The sequence below is a fragment of the Serinus canaria genome, unplaced genomic scaffold (genome assembly GCF_022539315.1).
Source record: "Serinus canaria isolate serCan28SL12 unplaced genomic scaffold, serCan2020 HiC_scaffold_565, whole genome shotgun sequence".
NCBI classification, from domain to species: domain Eukaryota; kingdom Metazoa; phylum Chordata; class Aves; order Passeriformes; family Fringillidae; genus Serinus; species Serinus canaria.
In genome coordinates this window covers 1-6,056 of record NW_026108679.1, presented here as the reverse complement: position 1 = coordinate 6,056, position 6,056 = coordinate 1, and the positions used below count along the sequence as shown (strand labels likewise).

General features: G+C 44.2%; 1 long non-coding RNA gene across 1 annotated transcript; it reads left to right on the top strand.

Moving 5' to 3' along the window:
• Positions 1-485: 485 nt before the first annotated feature.
• On the top strand, positions 486-2,513 carry LOC115485550 (uncharacterized). Its single transcript, XR_007780818.1, has 4 exons — positions 486-594; positions 943-1,028; positions 1,760-1,838; positions 2,253-2,513. It is a non-coding gene; the product is annotated as an uncharacterized LOC115485550 (long non-coding RNA).
• Positions 2,514-6,056: the final 3,543 nt, after the last annotated feature.

The following is a 6,056-nucleotide window of genomic DNA, read 5'->3' as shown; positions in this document are numbered from 1 at the left end:
CCCTCTTCGGCGGCCATGTTGGGTGTGGCGAGTAACGAATGTCGCGGACTTTCTCTGACCTTCTCGAAATGGCGGACAAAGGGGCGGGAAAATAAGGCCCCGCGGTCTGTCTAACCAGATTTTCTGCACCGCACTCCGACGCTGGCGCGCTCCGCTTGGATTTTTTTCGGCGTTTCAAGCGCCGCGGACACGCGCTAATGGCTCAGAAAAGGCGCGGCCGGTTTTAATTTAGAGAGTTTTTTTCAGGCATCTTCATTAGGCGCCTCAGTCGGTCGGTGGTGGGGGGGGGCGGGGGCCTCGTTAGTCACCTTGTTGAGAGCGCCGTGTCGCGGACTCGCTTGACCTTCTCAAGGTGGCGGCATAAAGGGCGGATAAATCGAGGTGCCCCGTAAGTCTGCCACCTTGTGGACAGAGAGCGGTACTGCAGCCCCCCGAGCCACTGCCCTGCCCGTCGCCGCCGGGCGCCGGGGGGCGGGCAAGGACGGCTGCCGAGCGAGGGAAGGACGAGAGGCGGGAGCGAGCGGCGGGTGGAGCGTTGTCCTTAAATAGAGGGGAGGGGAGAAAGGGATTCGGGAGCGCGAAGGGACGCGGTCGGTGAGAAAAATGGCGCGGAGGGGCGGCCCGGCGGGGCCGGTTTCGGCGGGCGGCGGAGGCGCGTTCGCAGCGCTCCGCGGGCCGGGGGCAGCGGGCAGGGCCGGGCGAGCGGAGTCGGAACAGGGCTGCACCCCCCGAGCCCCGGGCGCGCCCCTCTCCAGGCGGTGCAAGCGACGGCGTGCCGGAAAATCCCGGCGGGGCAGCGCCGGGCGGTGTGCAGGCGGCGCAGGAGGCGGAGCGGGCTCCGGGCGCTCCCCGCCCTTTCGGCCGCCGCCTTTGGAAGGTCGGGCCAGGCGCCCGTCCCGTCCCTCCGGCTCCATCTCTGGGAACTTCTCTCTGCCTTCACAGCTCCGTGCCGGAGAGTGGCAGAAAGGTCCCTGCTGCTTGCCCTGTCCTCGGTGGGCAGAGAGCTCTGACCTCCGCCGGATGGGCTGGTGAGTATTGGATCAATGCTTTTATGTATTTGGTGACCTTTACAGATTTATTCCTCAGGTTTTTTGAGTTCACAGTATCATGGAACAATTCAGGTTGGAAGGGACTCCAAAGATTATCTTGTACCAAGCCTGCTGCCATGGGCAGGGACATTTTTCCCTAGAGCAGCTTGCTCAGAGCCTCATCCCAGGGCAGCAATGGGCCGTGAGCACTTCCAGGCACGGGGCAGCCCCAGCATCCCTGAGAAACCTGTGCCAGCCAGGTGCCAGAGGAGGAAGAAAGCCCTTCCCACCGGGAGCAGAGGCTGCTGCAGCTTCGTGCAGCCTCGTGTCACCGAGTGTGTGAGACAGAAAGGCCCTTCCCGTGGAGGGATGGCAGCACTGAAGACCTTTTTCGGGAAAAGCAGAGCAATGGAACACCAAAGTAGCCTTCGGTTCTTCCAGCAGGTTTGGGAACAACTTGAAGGAGGAGCAGAGCTGGCCTGGTGCCTGCCAGCTCTGCAGGCAGTGGGGATGGAGAAGCAGCAATTTTCTGTCTTCTCGGCCGAGTCTTTCAAAATGAGGTTCTTTTCTGTAGCTCCTTTTCAAGCATTACATGAAAGTTCCCCCTAGAAGTCCAAAGGCAGCCTTTTCTTGGCAGAAGAAAGTCAGGAAGAGGCAAAGCAGGCAAAGACATTAGAGTAGCCTGGATAAAAACCTTGGCTAACCCTTTTTTCCCCCCCTCTTCCAAACAGCCGATTTCGAAGCACTCTGCAGAGATCTGCCTGGGAGGAAAAGCAGAGCCAAGCACTGAGAACTGACATGTGAGCTCCGGTGAGGACTGCCGCTCCCCCTGCCTTGGTGTGGGACCTCCTGAGCTCCCCTTCCTGTGCTGGGAGTGTTTCTCCTCTCATCCAGCCAAGCCAGAGACCTCCTAGGGAACAAGCAGGGAAGGTTTAAGTATCGAGATCTCCCATGTAAGAAGCGACATGACAAAAGGAAATGGTCTCAAGTTGCAGTAGGGAAGGCTTAGGTTGGATTTGAGGAGAAATTTCTTCACTGAAAGGGTGGTCAGGCCTAGGAGCAGGCTGCCCAGGGAAGCCCCCATCCCTGGAGACATTTCAAGGGTGTCCAGATGTGGTGTTTAGGGACCTGATTTGGGAGGGGCTTGGCAGTGCTGGGGCAACAGCTGGGCTCAGGGACCTTAGAAGGCTTTTCCAACCTAAAGGATCCTATTGTTCTGAAAAGCCTTGACCCCTCTGGCTCAAAGACAGCACCTGGATACATAGGGAGGGAGGGAGAGAAATCCTCTCTTGACATGTGCCAATTAATCTGTGAAACTGATCCCGGCAGGACAGCGTGAAGACTGAAAGTGTAAGAAGATGTGGGGTGCAATGGAGAATGTGGCAGGAGCACCCAACACACAAGTGCACGAGTTTTGCTTTTTGCTTGGATTGAAACTCAGAAGTTGTAAGGAGTTTGGGAATGAGATGGGATTTTTCAGAAGAAGAGGAAGGAGGAGAAGAAGCAGAAAAAATTATTGTTACAGTCCTGGCAAAATCTTTTGTTCTAGCTAATAAAAGAAGTTAAAAAAAAAAAGCAAAAAATGTGTGTGTTTTATTTCCTTTAGTGTTATATGATGTGTTGGTTTATTTCTTGGTATTATGAACTCTGTGTAATTTGTTTTTTGAGTGAGGCTAACTTTATGGATGGGTTGGTTTGTATTTGAGGTAGGATTAATTTCAATAGGTTTCTTTAATAGACATCTGATACATATTGTTGGGATTTTGGTTTTGTCTGTGGTATCTATAAAATAGAGATTTGGTAGGGCTAGCTTGGCTGCTGGAGTTTTAGGTGTTAATTTATTACATGGCTTTTGTTAAATGCAGTTTTTAATGTTTGAAAGTTTTTTTTTAAAAGGTAGTGGTTTTAAGGTGGTTTTTAAGAATTGATTGTATTGTTTCATGCTGTTTGTAGTTGGTGTACGATAAGGGATATGGTGTACTGCTTGAGTGTTATGGTTTTAGTGTTCCTAAGTTCCAAATGATTTCTGCTATGATGGGGTTTTTAGTTTTATCTTTGGGGACAGGGGCATTTTTCTGGTGGGTTCTTATAGGCAACATTTTTTTAAATTTGGGTAGTGGTATTTTTAGTATTTTAAAAGTTTAGATTTTTTATTTGTATGCTTTTAGTTTTTTTCATTTTTAAGATAATTTTGATAAATTATTTGTTATTATTTGTGAGTTAGCATAAAGGTGGAGCTTTGGGGGCTTTTTGTAGTAATGTTTAGGGTCAGTGGCACAGTTTTGAGTTGAGTGACTGGGTTTGATTTATTTTTTACGGGTTTTTGTTTTTATTAGCAGTTAGGTCATTTTCAATGTGTGTTTGAGTTTTTTGGGTTTCTGAGATACTGGTTTGGGAGGAAGTTTAGGATTAGAATGGATGGAGGTTTTGGCCTAGTTATATAGAGGGGTTTTTAAATTTATTTCTAGTTGGGTTTCTGTGAGTTTTTAATAGGGTGAAATGCAGTGGGATCTTTGTTCTTTGTTAGTAGCAGAAATGGGTTTAGTTTGGATCTGCTGCGACGGGACGAGCGTGCTCCGCGTGCCGGCGCTGCCCGAGGCTCAGGATTGTTGTGGGTCGGATGTGTCAGGTGAGTGAGTTTGTATGGTTTAATAGACAGGTAAAAAGAAAAATGAAAATAAATTTAAAACTATGACTGTAAACATAAACATGGAAAACAGAGAGGTAAATATATAAAACTATAATATAATGTATATTATTGTAACATACTATAATATCTAGAAAATAGAGTCTAATATATATACACAAATAGATATAAATATGGATTGTAAATATAAAAATTAAAATATAGTTTAAAAGAAATTGGGGATTTTTTTTGTTTTTATTAGGTTATAGGCTGGGTTTTTTTATAAATAATAGAAGGATAAATTATTTAAAACTATAAATCCAACTATACAAATAGATAATCTATATACTGATACCTTTAAATATTTAATTTAAATAAATATAAGTAATATAAAAATATAACATAAAGACATATCTTTTCTTAACGACATTCTCTGTACTATATAATCTATAAATATAGTAAGAAATATAAATGTACATGTGAATATAATTATGAAAAGTAAAATTATTATTAAAATTTTAAGTATGATTTAATTAAAAGGGTGTCTTTGGTTCTTATTTGGTTAGAGACAGGGCCTTTATTTTAAACAGTATAAGTATTATAGAAATGTAAATCTAAATATAGAAATATATTATATATATATAAATATATATAACTATATTTAAACTTTAAACCTAAACCTAAATATAAATATATGTATGTAATGTGAAGAGATGTAATGTAGAATATCAATAACAGTATAGGGCAATTGAAATTATAAATAAAAATGGGAAAATAAATATGAATAATATTAACAAAAAACATGTTAATATAGTTTAAAAGAAAGGTCTTTTTTTCTTTTCATTTGGTTTGAGGCAGGGTTTTTATTTGAAATAATATGAATATAGATATTATTGTTTTATATTTCTAAATATAGAAATATAGAAAGAAGATATAAAAATACAGTTATAGAAATATAAAATAGAGATAAATATCAAGAATAGGAAGAGGTGTAATACAGAACACAAATAGCACCTTCCATTAATATCTGTATGAGTATAAATATGAGAAATCAACTAAAAAAAGAATTAAATACATTTTAAAGGAAAGGGGTTCTTTTTGGCTTTTATTTGGGTAGAGGCAGAGGTTTAAATTGAAATAATGTAAGTGTTACAGAAGTAAAAATCTTAACCCGAAATATCTAATCAATATATAAAAATATGTATAAAACTATAGAAATAAACCTAAGTAATGGGAACAGATAAAAGATAGAATTTCAATTCATATCTAAATAGGAATTTGTAAGCCTAAATTTATAAATCAACATTATACATCAATATACATGATAAATATAAATGTGAATATAAATATGAAAAAATATAAAAAGAAAATAAATATTGTTTTAAAGGAATGTTGGGGTTTGGGGGTTTTTTTTTTGTTTTGTTTTGTTTGGTTGATTGGTTGGTTGGTTTTTGTTTCCTATTGGGTGGGAGGCTGGGTTTCATTTCTCCCGGGTTGTTTTTTGGCATTTATTTCAGAGGAGTTTTGGCGGGGACCGCCCCCGTTCTCTTTCGCCGCCTTCCCCGCCCGCAGCCCCGAGGCGCGCGGCTGCCCCCGGCTGGGGCGGGCGGCGGTGCTGCCGCCTTGTGGTCAGAGCGCGGTACTGCAGCCCCGCACGGGCAGGCAGCCCCGCGGGCGCCATATTGGGAGTGGCGTGCGGCGGGTGTCGCGGACCGGCTTGACCTTCTCAAGGTGGTGGCCAAAAGGGCGGGCAAGTTGAAGACCTGAGGTGTGTCCAACCGAACTGCCTGAACGGCACCCCGACGCCAGGGCGGCGCCGGCAGGATTTTCTGTGGCGTTTCATATGTCCCGAACGCGGGCTGTTGGCTCAGCGGCCCAGTGTGCGGGCGCTTTTCGGAGTGTTTCTGACAGGCATCTGCGTAAACGCCTCTCTGTGCTGCGGGGTCTTCTTGCGGTCGTCATGTTGGGAGTGGCGCGTCGGGAGTGTCGCGGACTTTCTCTGACCTTCTCAACATGGCGCCGAAAAGGGCGGGAAAATCGAAGAGCGCCCCTCCCGGTAAGTCTGCCGCCTTGTGGACAGAGAGCGGTACTGCAGCCCCCCGAGCCAGCGCCCCGCCCCTCCCCCGGCCTTGGAAGCGACCGCAAAAAGGGCGGGAAAGTGACATAGATCGGTACAAAGATATACAAACGGGGATTAGGTTATAGGCTGGGTTTTAAAAAAATAATATAAATATAAAAATTATCAAAATATAAATCCAACTATACAAATTCATACTATATATGTACCGATACCCGTAAATATCTAATAGAAATAAAGCAAATATCTAATATAAAAATAATATATCTGATATATGAAAAGGTGTTCTCTAGAATATATATATCTCTAAATAAAATAAATAAAA